The sequence below is a fragment of the Ochotona curzoniae genome, unplaced genomic scaffold (genome assembly GCF_017591425.1).
Source record: "Ochotona curzoniae isolate NIBS_2020 unplaced genomic scaffold, NIBS_Ocur_1.0 contig_3520, whole genome shotgun sequence".
NCBI lineage: Eukaryota > Metazoa > Chordata > Mammalia > Lagomorpha > Ochotonidae > Ochotona > Ochotona curzoniae.
The window spans coordinates 7,241,356-7,254,337 of NW_024465894.1; the positions used below are offsets into that span (position 1 = coordinate 7,241,356).

The 12,982-nt window shown below is 43.6% G+C and overlaps 1 protein-coding gene and 1 non-coding gene across 2 annotated transcripts in view; one reads left to right on the plus strand and one right to left on the minus strand.

Annotated features, from left to right (window-relative positions):
- PKIG (cAMP-dependent protein kinase inhibitor gamma) overlaps positions 1-12,982 on the minus strand; it is a 67,791-nt gene that overhangs the window by 38,832 nt on the left and 15,977 nt on the right. The window lies entirely within an intron of this gene.
- LOC121157523 lies at positions 5,718-5,824 on the plus strand. Its single transcript, XR_005884045.1, has one exon. It is a non-coding gene; the product is annotated as a U6 spliceosomal RNA (small nuclear RNA).

Genomic DNA, 12,982 nt, shown 5'->3' on the forward strand with positions numbered 1-12,982 from the left:
CTCAACTTCCTTCTTTGGCCCCAAGACTCACTAGCTACAAATCAAACAGGTAGAGATGATTGACATGAATTCGGAGCACAGGCAGAGAACAGAACAAGTTTCCAGGGCACCAGCGCAATCTCAAAGCTCCACTCAGTTCTTCCTGTTGACTTTTGACTCAGTCCCACCTCCCACCTGGTTCGGCATAATAGAAACCTCAAAGCAACACCAAAAATAAAAGAGGCCTTCCCACTTTAGCCAGCAGTATCCATGAGGATGTTTTAATTGTTCCTTAAAATTCCCCTTTAAGAACAGGAGGTAGAGGCAGTGGAGCAGTGCCACGTCTTGCTCATTCCCCAAACAGCAGAGCTTACGGGCTTTCGCACCCGGACAACTGTGCCAAACAAACGGAGGAGCTTCAGAGAAAGCGCAAGTGGTTTGCTGTGACCAAACAAACAGCATCCAGCCAGCCAGCCAGCCAAGCACCAGAGCTCCACTTACATCAAGTTTAGTACTGTGAAGCTGCTTCCTGAAGTGGCTGTCGGAAAAGACAAACAGGAAAATCCACATCTGTTTCAGTGTATTACTCAGAGCATGCAAAGCAACCATCATCACAAATACAAAACAAAGGCAGCAAACTAAAACAAAAAGGAGGGGAGGGGGCTTTTAGGAGAAGGCCTGTGGAGGGTGGGTGGGGAGATTTTTCTTCTTTAATGTCTTTTTGTTCTTTCTGAGCACTCAATTTTACAAAGATTGTTGGAACTCAGCTATTACCAACCACAATCAATAGTAATGGGATGAATAACATAAACATGAATTTCAGAAGGAAGAAACCTCAATCTTCTGAGTAACAAATCAGGTAAACTTTAGCACAGAAGCCATCGTAATGCTAATGCCCCGTGCTGTGGCAATATGGGCAAATGCAGGTTAGAACGGAGCACAGGACAACTTTCATGAAGAGCAGCTTGCCTTCCCTAACAGTGTACCCAAACAGGGTGTATAGGAGTCTCTGTTTTCATTATTTTTTAAATTCAGTTTTGCTGTGAATCTAAAATAGTCTTGAGAAATGAAGTCTTTTTGAAAAAGTATCTTCCCTTTGATCCAGTTCTTCTAAGAATTTATTTTAAAGAAGTCATTAAGAATGTGTGTATAGGGTCTGGTGCAGTAAGTCTGCCTTTCCAATTAAAAAAAAAATAGTAACATAAACCTTTTTAAGACAACTCAAAACTGTTCAATTCAGCACTGTTTAGAGCAGTGGGAAAAAAATCTTGAAAGAAGCTTATGGAACAGCTAAGTAAACTCTGGTGTCTCTTTGGGAAGTAACACTGCAGAGTCACAGTAAGTCGTAACAGCAGAGTACCTAATGACATGAAAATGTCATCTTGCTTAAAGTTAAGGTATGCATGTTCCGAGCTCACATCTGTCAAGGGCACTCCTGAATAGAAAAAAGCAGCAGTTACTGGCCAATAGTAACGGTGATGGCACTTCAAGAGATTTTTTAAATTTTCTTACTAGTATTCTTGATTTTTCTAAAAAGATTCTTATAATAAAGGTAGTATTTCTCCCACAAAAAATGTATAAAAAGTTAATTTTATGTTATTTAGAACATATGCTAAGATTATATTTGTAATAAAAACATGTTTCCATAAAAAGATCTATCAAATTATTCTTTAAGTTCTTTTGGACAACACATACCAAATGCTACCAATACGTGCATACTGTTAAATAAGAAAGGCATTTACGGATGAGTGAATTATAACAGAAGTAAGTAAAATAAGGAACACATTGTGTGGCCATTAAAAATGGTGACAACGGCACAAGTCACATTCTATCAGCTGAGAACAGTCTCCGGGGCCCATTCGTGCCCTCTACTGCCCTGGCATCACTCTGAAGGTGTGGTTCCCAGCTTGAGCTTGGCCAGCAGGTGCACAAGAAGGAGCACACCAAGACTCTGGTGAGAAGCAGCAGACACCCCTGAAGCTGCAAGTGGAAGGAAGTGAGCACCATGCTTTATTCACACCTCAGCCCTATAGTTCCAGCCACTTGACAGGAAGGATCAAGACAAGCTGAAGCAAAGACCCAGAAAAAGTAAAAGAAAGAGGAAAACAGGAGAAGAAAACTTGATTTTTTTTTTTTTTAAGGAAAGTGAGCTGGAGACAGTACAGAGTACAAGGCAGGATTCTCTAATATGGAAATACCCTGAGCTCCTGACCCAGGAAAGCCCTTCTTAAATCATTTGATGAGACACCCGAGGTGTAGAAGTCCTTGAGCTTCCTTCTCATTTCCTACGAATGACTGCATCGCTCCTGGCGCCTGATGCTTATCCTGAATCCAGGGGATTTCAAATATCATGAAAGGTAAGATCAAGAACAAGACCATCTGTGAAAGAACGAGATAACTTTGATCTAAATGTGTACCAGTGTCATGATTTGCAGCACAGATCATTTATTAAAGAGCTGCCAAGAGCCTACTGTGTTCACAGATGAAAATTCTCAGCCAGGAAAAATCCCCAAGCCTGAAGTAGTGTTGTCTCTAAGAGAGCAGATTTTCAAAAGTAAAGGATGCTCCCCTATCTTTTGGGCAAAACTAAGGTAGCAGGCCAAAAGATAAGAAAATTGCAGGTATCTGTTTCTGCATTAAAGGATCCAATATGAAAATACAAAGAAAGGTGATATACTTGAAGACTCATTTTGGCACAAAGATTAGAAACAGAACAGAAACCTATTGGACACACTTGTTAGACCAACTATAGGAAGACGGCTGGAAAGGTTAATTAACAGGTCGAGTTTCAAAGAAAACCAGATGCAACAACAAGACCGGGACTTCTCCATCAGGCAGATCACCTGCTAGAAGTACCTTGAAAGATGGGAAGAACATCAGAAGACTTGGTTGTGCATTGCATATGTTGCTCAAGTTCAAAAAGAGATATAAAATTAGGCCTAAATCATGTTTTGTTTAGTTTTTTTTTTTTTGAGATTGATTTATTTTTATTGCAAAGACAGATCTACAGAGAGAAGGAGAGGCAGAAAGATCTTCCATTTACTGATTCACTCCTCAAGTGGCCACAACAGTCAGAGCTGAACTGATCCAAAGCCAGAAGCTTCTTCCCGGTCTCCCACATGGGTACAGGGTCCCCAGGCCTTGGGCCATCCTCAACTGCTTTCCCAGGCCACAAGCAGGGAGCTCGATGGGAAGTGGAGCAACCGGGATACAAACCAGCTGATTATGAAAATAACAGAACCTAAAATTACGGCTAATTGAAAGATTTTCATTTTTATTCATTTATTTTGAGAGTCAGAAAAAAAAAGCTCCATGCACTGGTTCACTCCTCAAACACCTGCAACACCCAGGGCTTCTGCCAAGAATTCAGCCCCAGTCTCCTGTGTGGGTCCCAGGCAGGGACTTAGGGGAGTCACCACGTGCTGCCTTCCAGCGGTTGCAAGGGTGTGCAGTCAGGAACAGGAGTGCAGCCAAAAATGAAACCCAGCCACCCCAATATGAGACGTGGACAGTGGCATGCGGGCATCTTTCCTGCTAGGTCACAGGTCCACCCTGTAACACACACTTGAAATGAACTTGAAAATGCTTTAAGCGAAAGTTAAATAGCTAAAAATTACACCTTACATTTGTTACACTTATTTCTTAAATGTTTCACCATTTAACAATTACATCATTCCAGATTGAACAAATATAAAATAGTAACATTAAACCTAAATGGCTTTTATGTAAGTATGTTTGCTGAAAAAACTCAAAAATTGAATAGAACAGTAGTTATATAGACTGAGTTATTATATTCCTTTACACTACTATATTCAAAGCTTAAAAAGTTTATAATGAACAAATTCTCAGTGCTGCACTTAGGATACTTTACAATCTGCTCTCAATCCACCTGTAACAAACTGAAACCTGTTCCTCCAAATTCCTATGGCGAAGTGTCCCTATCTCAGAATGGGACTGGTGAGACAAGCCCTTTAATGCGATAATTGAGGTAACATGTGAGGTCATATAAACAAGCCCCAAGCATGACTGGTGTATGTGCAAGGTACATAGAGACCAGGAAGTGACCAGGTGAAGACACACAAGAAGGCAGCTATATGAACACCAAGAAGAAACCAAACCAGTCAACAGCTTCACCTAGGACGTCTGGCCTCCCGAACGCTGAGAAAGTGCATCTCAGCTGCTAAAGCCACATAGTCTGTGAACTCCATTCCGGCAGGCCCAAGCAGGCCAGAGCACCATCATTATTCTCACTGTAATCATTCCATGTAAGTACTCCAGACTCCATGTAGTATTCTAGAACAATCACTAGTCAGTCTCAGACCATTACCAAGCCGGGCATGCTTCCATGCCCTTGCACACACTGCTTCCTCCGCTGAAGGGTCCTGGCTTACGTGCCTGGGAACCGCCTGCGCAGGCCTTTTGGAGGCAGTTCAAGACTCACCTCCTGAGAATGTCAGCCGAGGGAGCCTGTCTTTATGATGTGAGATGTGGATCAGCTCATTCAGCACCTGCCATACCTCCCCTCTGGCCAGCATTCCAGGACTATATTTAAGTCTGGGGGGACAGGTCTAGGGGCCCCAGTCAGTGGGGTTCTGATGTGGCCGAGGTTCTGGGTGATCAGGGAGAGGTGGCCTATGAAGAGGGACTGAGTCTTTCGACAGAGCCCAGGGCAGACAGGCAGTTCTCACGGAACTTCTTTGGCAGGGTATCTGGCACCCGGCCCCGACTGTCACGGAAGCTGAGTGATGACGGCAATAGGATTTTCTCTAAGCAAGTCACCCTATGGTGATGGGCTTCCGTGGCCTGCAGTCCACTGGCTGCTTGGCTCAGTGAACTAGCACCTGGGCCCCATGAGATTCCATAAGCTCCTTAAATCTTTCAAATGCTTTTCTGCTTAAACTCTCTGTAGCAAACACTTCAGTAGTGTGTCACTAATTGGGGCCTGGCATGGTAACCTAACGGCTAAGGTCCTTGCCTTGCATGTGCCAGGATCCCATATAGGCAATGGTTCATATCCCAGCTTACAGCCTGGGAAAGCAGTGGAGGATGGCCCAAAGCCTTGGGACCCTGCACCCACATGGGAGACCTGGAGGAAGCTCCGGGCTTCCTCAGCTCAGCTCCAGCCATTGTAGCTACTTGGGCAGTGAACCAGCGGGTGGAAGATCTGTCTGTCTGCCTGCCTTTCCTTTTCTCTGTAAAACTGCCTTTCCAGTAAATATAAATAAATCTTTAAAAAAAAAAAAACACTAATTGAACAATCAAAACCAGAAATGATCACAGACAGGAGCCTTAAGGAAATGCAACACAGCTTGGAAGATTCATGAATGGAAAATTGTTCTTGTACCCAGGTGATAAGACTGATTGGAAGTTCATGAAATCAGTCTAACACATTGGGATTAGCATATTTTAAATATAAACATATGTATATATTTGAAAGGTACAGCGAGAGAAAAAGATCAATTTTTCATCAGCTAGTTCATTTCCCGAATGGTCACCAGACCAAAGCCAGGAACCAGGAACTCCACTGACATCTCCCAGATGGGTTGAGGGTTTCAAGAGCTTGAACTGTCTTCTGCTGCTTTCCCAGGGTCAACAAAAAGCAGAATTGGAAGTGGGGAAGCCAGGACTCAAAATTATACCATATATGGGATACTGGCACCTCAAGCAGTTGGTTGATGCACTGCACCACCCTTCACCTGCCCTAGGATTAATACAATTTTAAAAAATGAAACCAAATTGTGCTCACTTTGGCAGCACATATACAAAAATTGGAATGAAACAGATAAGATTAGCATGGCCCCTGAGCAAGGATGATATGCAAATTCATGAAGCTTTCCATATTTTAAAAAAAAATGAAACCAAACAGATTAAACGAGAAAATATTTCAGTGTACTGCAAGCACTACATAGTTTTTTTTTAAATATTTATTTGTTTTTATTAGAAAATTAGATATACATAGAGGAGGACAGAGAGGAAGATCTTTTGTTTGATGGTTCACTCCCCAAGTGGCCACAATGGCTGGAGCTGAACCGATCTGAAGCCAGGAGCTTCTTCCAGGTCTCCCAAACAGGTGCAGGGTCCCAAGGCTTTGAGCCATTCCCGACTGCCCTCCCAGGCCACAAACAGGGAGCTAGATAGGAAACGGAGCTGCCGGGATTAGAACCGGCGCCCATATGGGATCCTGGTGTGTACAAGGCAAGGACCTTAGCCACTAGGCTACTGTGTTGGGACTACACAGTATTAATTTATACTATAAATATTATTAGTATTTATTTACACTTGATGTGTATGTAGGAGTATTACACACACTTGGTAATATAAATTGTATATATTATTGGGACTCACAGTTACAAATTTCTGAAACAAATCAAACTATCTAATCTACTGGATTTAAAAAGCAAGGAGAATCCAGCACTGTAACACAGGCCATATGGGCCTGGGTTTGTGTTCCGGCTGCTCCACTTCCAATTCAACTCCATGTTAATCGGCATGGGAAAGCAGTGGACGTTGGACCAAATTCTTGGCCCCTGTACTCACTCAAGAGACCCAGAAAAAGCTCCTAGCTTCAGACGAGCTCAGCTCCAGTTATTCTGGCTGTTTGGGAAAGAGCCAGGGGATGGAAGACATCTTTCTCTAACTCTGCCTATTAAATAAATAGATGTTTTCAAAAAATAGCGGAGGGCAGGAAACATTTTAATTACCATTACTAGGGAAGTGGGTGAAAGCATTTCGTCTATTTGGTTAAGACACCACTGACCCACATGGGAGAGCCTGGGTTCAGTGCTCAAGCTATGACTTCTGATTTTATCTTCTTGTCAATGTGGACCCTGGAGGCAGCATATTGGAAAGGCAGAAATACAAAGAGAAGGAGGGACAGAAAGATCTTCCATCTGCTGGTGGTTATAATGGCTGGAGTTGAGTCAATCTGAAGTCAGGAACCAAGAGCCTCCTCCAGGTCTCCCATATGGGTGCAGGGTCCCAAGGCTTTGTGCTATCCTCCACTGCCTTCCCAGGCCACAAACAGGGAGCAGGATGAGAAGTGGAGCAGCTGGGGCATGAATCATTGCCCATATGCGATCCTGGCACGTTCAAGGTGAGGAGTTTAGCGCTAGGCTACGCCGCCGGGCCCGACCAAATACATTTTTAAAAAAAGAACACAGGGGCCCGGCGCGGTGGCGCAAGTGGTTAAGTCCTCGCCTTGCACGCCCTGGGATCCCATATGGGCGCTGGTTCTAATCCCGGCAGCCCCGCTTCCCTTCCAGCTCCCTGCCTGTGGCCCGGGAAAGCAGTCGAGGACGGCCCAAAGCTTTGGGACCCTGCACCCGCGTGGGAGACCCGGAAGAGGCTCCTGGCTTCGGACCGGCATAGTATCGGCCCGTTGCGGCTCACTTGGGGAGTGAATCATCGGACGGAAGATCTTCCTCTCTGTATCTCCTCTTTGTATATCCGCCTTTCCAGTAAAAAATAATAAAAAAATAAATCTTTAAAAAAAGAACACAGATTGTTGAATATTTTCTATAAATGGACAAACACTTTAGGTTTTGTAAGTCAGTTGGTCTCAGTTATGACTACTCAACTCCACCTTATAGTGCAAAAGCAATCTTGGGCCCAGTGCAATGGCGTAGTGGTTAAGGTCCTTGCCTTGCACGCCCAGGATCCATGTGGGCGCTGGTTCTAATCCCAGCAGCTGTGCTTCCCATCCAGCTCCCTGCCTTTGGCCCCAGAAAGCAGAAGAGGCTCCTGGCTTCGGATTGGCTCAGCTCCAGCCGTTGTGGCCGCTTTGGGAGTGAATCTTCGTACAGAAGATATTCCTCTTTGACTCTCCTCTCTGTATATCCGCCTTTCCAAGAAAAATAATAAAATAATTCTTTAAAAAAAAAAGCAATCTCAACAGAAGGCATAAACACATCATTATGGCTATATGCCAATACTGCTTTACAAAAACAGATGGAGGGGTCTATTTGACCCACAGGCCATAGTTTGCCAACCTTTGCCTTAGGAAATAGAATGTTGGGGACTGATGGCCTACACTGAAAGAGTTTTTAAAATAATCTCCTATGATCCCTTGAGGTATAGTCCAAATTGAAGGCAGGACTATTAGACTCAGTAATTGTTGCTATACAGCCAACAGGCACAAAAAGATTACGAACTGGGCTAACTATATCTAATTGTAATAGAGAACTTTATAGAAAATTCTAAGTTGGGCCCGGAGCGATAGCGTAGCAGTTAAGGTCCTTGCCCTGAACATGCTGTGATTTAGGCTAACGCAAAAACATTTTTAATAAATTTATACAAAACCTATGTAGAGCTAGCAAACTTTGGAGAAGCACATAAACAAAACTGCTATAAATCTATTTTAGGGTTTTTTAGCAGTAAACTATTTTTAAGCACTGTTCCTTCAAGTTATTTTTTAAAGGAAAATAAAGGAGGTGAAAAACAGATCTGCTCTCAATACATTTTTACGTCTGCTTATTTGAAGAAATTTAGACATTTCCTAATTAGGAACAATGAAAATAATTCTACCCACAATATCCTTTCTCACCCTTACTAATATTAGGGGCTGGCACTGTGGTGTGGTAGGTACAGCCATTGCATGCATGGCTGGCATCCTAAATGGGTGCCAGATCCTGTCCAACTGTTCCACTTCCAATCTAGCTCCCTGCTATTGACTGAGAAAGCAGTGGAGGAAGCCACGTGTGGGCCCTGCACCCAGGCGGCCCACCCACGGACACCGCAGCCATGTGGGGATGAATCAGTGGATGGATGATCTCTGCCCCCTGTAAATCTGCCTTTCATGAAATAATAATTTGGAAAAATAAAACATCACAATAAAATGTTAAATAACTGCTGACACAATGTCAAAAATTCAGGTATTACAATAAAACATTTAAATGACACTGATCTGCAGTAAATTTCTGAAACCCAGAACTGTAACAATACTTTAGTACCTTACTCTTCGAAGAAAAAAAAATGTCAACATGTGCTGCAAAAAAATAAATAACAAGGCAGTTACCTCCCCATGTTTTATCACGAAATTGGGAGAACACCTCTGTGTGCAGTTACCACTGCCCCACACCCCTGAACTTTTGGGGAAGCTTTATTCAAAGTGCAGGTGCCGCAGAAGTCCTTTCCAGGGAGACCCTGTGAATCCAGTCTTCTGAGTCTGTATAGACACTTTGAATCCCGCAAAGTACTTAGGAGATTGTTCTCTAAGATCATGTTGGGAAAACCAAGATCCTTGCATGTTCTCAGTCACCAGTTACTGGCAAAGCACCACCTCCCCAGTGCAGTCCTGTCTTCATTGATGTGCCGCCCCATCCTCCCAGTCTTGCTGGTGATCAGCATCAAATCTGGGCCCCTCCCATTGCTTCAAGCACCAAGCTGAAAGTCCTGACTTTTAACCAGATGTTTGCATTTGTCATGAGCATTTCACAACATGTAAAATTTACCCAAGCTAGCACACACACAAACATGCTTACACAAGGAATGATCTGATCCAATACTTTGGTTGAGGCTGTCCTATTCTTTTCTCCAGGTCTACCGTTTATATCCTCCTCACTGTTCTATTTGTCGCACTGGAACTTCCTTTAGTTCCACTGAGGGCAAGCTCTTCCCTTACCTTAATCCCTTCACACTCATGGTTCTTCCAGCCCAGAAAACTCAGCCATGCTCATCCACCCTAATTCCTTTCTTCTAGCCTCAGCTTGGGTGCCTTTTCCTCCAGAAAGCCCTCCTTAGTTTCTTTAAGCTCCCACAAAAGTACATGTTAACACATCAGAGTAAGGCACTGCTATACCCTCTTAGCATTTATACAAAATGCACAGAGAATAAGGTCCACAACAGTGGGCCCCATTTATACTCACTGCCACTCTAGGGCCTGGCATACCGAGTCAGGAGATGGTCACCTAGTGAATGCTGGGTGAAGGCCCAAGTATATGTGTCGTTCTGACCTGTAAATCTTCCCCATACAGCTGACTCTCCTGTGCTTCTAAATTCTGTGTCTGTCGCTCCATCTGCGAGGGCATCAAAGTGCTGGCTCCAACTCTGGGTTTCCTAGTTCAGAAGATGATACTTCTTGGATTTAACAGAATTTAACACGAAAATACAGGCAACAAAATGTATCTGACTGCTTTTTAAAAAAATATATAAAGCTCTCTCTTTTATTTGAAAAAGTTGCAGAGAAAACGGAGAGACAGAGCAGTCTTTCATTTGCTAGCTCACTCTCCACGTGGCAGCAACGATCCAGGCTGAGCCAGGAAGAAGCCAGCACTCCATCTGCATCTTCTGCCTTTCCCAAGTATCTTAGCAGTGAGTTATATCCGAAGTGGAGCAGCCAGAACTTGTGTTCATATGGGATACCTGTGCTCATGTGGGATACCAGTGTCACAAGTGGCAGCGTCCTTGCTGGGCCACAACGCCAGTCCCATATTTATTCGTAACGTGTACACTTCAGGCACTAGTTTAGCCTCTCAGCCAACAGAATGAGTTTGTCTACAGCAGGTCTTGCTTTAGATGTTCAGCTATGGTGTGGGTCACACTGGCCACGTAATGTTTAACTTTCCATGAGGTAGCATGAATGATATGACATTTCTAGATTTTTACCTTTGGGAAGGAATAAGAAAACAGTGGGGAAGGCATTTGGCAGAGTGGTTAGGGCGCTACCCCAGACACCCACATTCCATACCAGAACACCTGGGTTCAAATCCCAGCCCTGCTATTGATTCCAGCTTCCCACTAATGTACACTAGGGAGGCAACAGGTGATGGCTCTAGGATTCTGTTCTCTGTCACCCACACAGGAGACCTAAATGGAGTCCCATACGCCAGGCCTGGCCCAACCCTGGCTGGCTGTTAGAGGCATATGGGATGTGAAGCAGCTGAGGAAATATTGCTGGGCTCTCTTTCTCAAAAAAAAAAAAAAAAATTAAGTAAGTCAATTGAATTCCTTAAAAATTCTTTTCCCCTGCAAGGTTGTCATGCGGTGGTAGGAAGGGAAAAGAGAAGGATGAGTCAGTGTGAGTCAGTGTTAAGAAGAAAGCTCTGCTCTGGTAAACAGTTTGCTCTTTTACAGACAGGATTAGGATTACTCGATACCGACTACTAAAAATATACAAATAACAGGTGGTCCACATTATATAAGTAGTTCCAAAACAGAGCCTAGGATCCCTGACTCTAAAAAGGGAGCAGTTCATCAGCAAAGGGACAGACTTTCCCCAGAGCCTGCAAGAAGAGTGTAGAGAAGCTTCAAGACTAAATAGGCATTTCCTTTAAGACAATTAAGATCCTAAACGGTCACACCGTTCACTCAGGTCACCCAAAGGAATGGCTGCATTTCCCTTACAGTAACCACCATGTCATGTACATCTACAAGGTGCTGCTACTTTCCAGTCACTTCATACAAATTTTACAATAATCCTGCCAGATGATATTATCGACATTTTATAGATTAGGATTATAGATTAGTGATTTATCAAAGTTGCACAGTGGCAAGGCTTGGGGGTGAATTCAGATGTGACTTGAAATGCTCGTTTGTTTCTCTGTATTCCAAACTGAACCCAGACATTGGTATCAATCACTACATTCAAGGCAATACACCAGGCGCCAGAGGGAATCAATGGAGGAAGACACTACTCTTTCTAAAATGTGTAATTATTTATTTGTAAGGCAGACTAACAGAGGAGGAGCAGGCAAAGAGGCTGGAGGGAAGAGACAGACACAGACAGACACACACACACAGGTTGACAGATCTTCCATCTGCTGGATCACTTCCCCAAACACACATTACAGTCAGAGCTGGGGCCAGGCCAGCTCCATCCAGGTCTCCCACGTAAGTGGCACAGGCCTAACGACTTGAGCCATCATCTATTTCCTCTCCAGATGCAACATCAGAAAGTTTTATCAGAACTGGAGCGGTCAGGACTTGAACACACACTTATATAGGATGTGGTTTGTACAGTGGCTTCACCCACTTGAGTTACAACACTCATCTTGCCCCTCCGATTATTAACAAAGACGAAAATGAGACCATCTAGGAGGGATCGAGTTTCCAGATATTGAAAAAGGTTTGTCACATGGGAGTTGCTCAGGAAATTATTACTGAGCTTTGGTGGACGATAAGGGAAGCATCATCAAACGCAAGCGAAGGCAGTCTGTGGTTAGCGTCATGAGGGAAAACATGCTATGGGAATTTAGATCATATCTCAGTGCAGGCTTCAAAGAAGATTCGTGAACACTGTGACATTTGAGATAAGTCTGATGGGAAATAGTAAAAAACAGAGCTTTTTGAAGTTCAGGGATGGTTAAGTTCAGATAAACCCTTCAGAACCTCTAGCACAACACGGAGGATAAAGATTACAAACAGATGCAATACAGTGTGGGCCTCAAGCCGGCTCAGCTCCCTTGAAAGCTCAGGAGATCCCAGTTATTTCATCTCCAAATACAGCAGGAGACACAATTAATGGTTAAGTGAATGAAGACCTGCACTGCAGCATTTCTGGATCAAAATGATGGTGGTGAGAGGGTATAATTAAGTAAATGAATATATACATATGAACCCAGAACATGTGTGGTTCTCCAATAAAAGGAACATTCTAGGTGGTAAGTTCCACCACCTTCATTACCTCCACACTGATGACTATTATAAGGGTTCTGCAAGTAAGTGCCTTCTCTTCATCCAATCCACAGCTCCTTCACTGGAGCACCACCCAAGCCCATGATGCCTAACAGCATCAGTCTGCTAGAGGGGCTTTCTGGAAGTGTGGAAGGAAGGAAGAGGGTTTTTTTTTTTTTAAGTTGTTGTTGTTGTTTTAATTTATTTGAAGGACAAAGGGAGGGAGAAAGTGAGTGAGGCGAAGAGTGGAGAGAGGAAGAGTGAAGGAGGGAGCAGATGAGTGTGAGTGTGCATGTATGTTAGATCTTCCATTCAAAAGTTCATTCCTCAAACGGTCTCAACAGTGGGGGTGGATCCAGACTGAAACCAGGAGATCAGAGCTGCATCTGGGTCT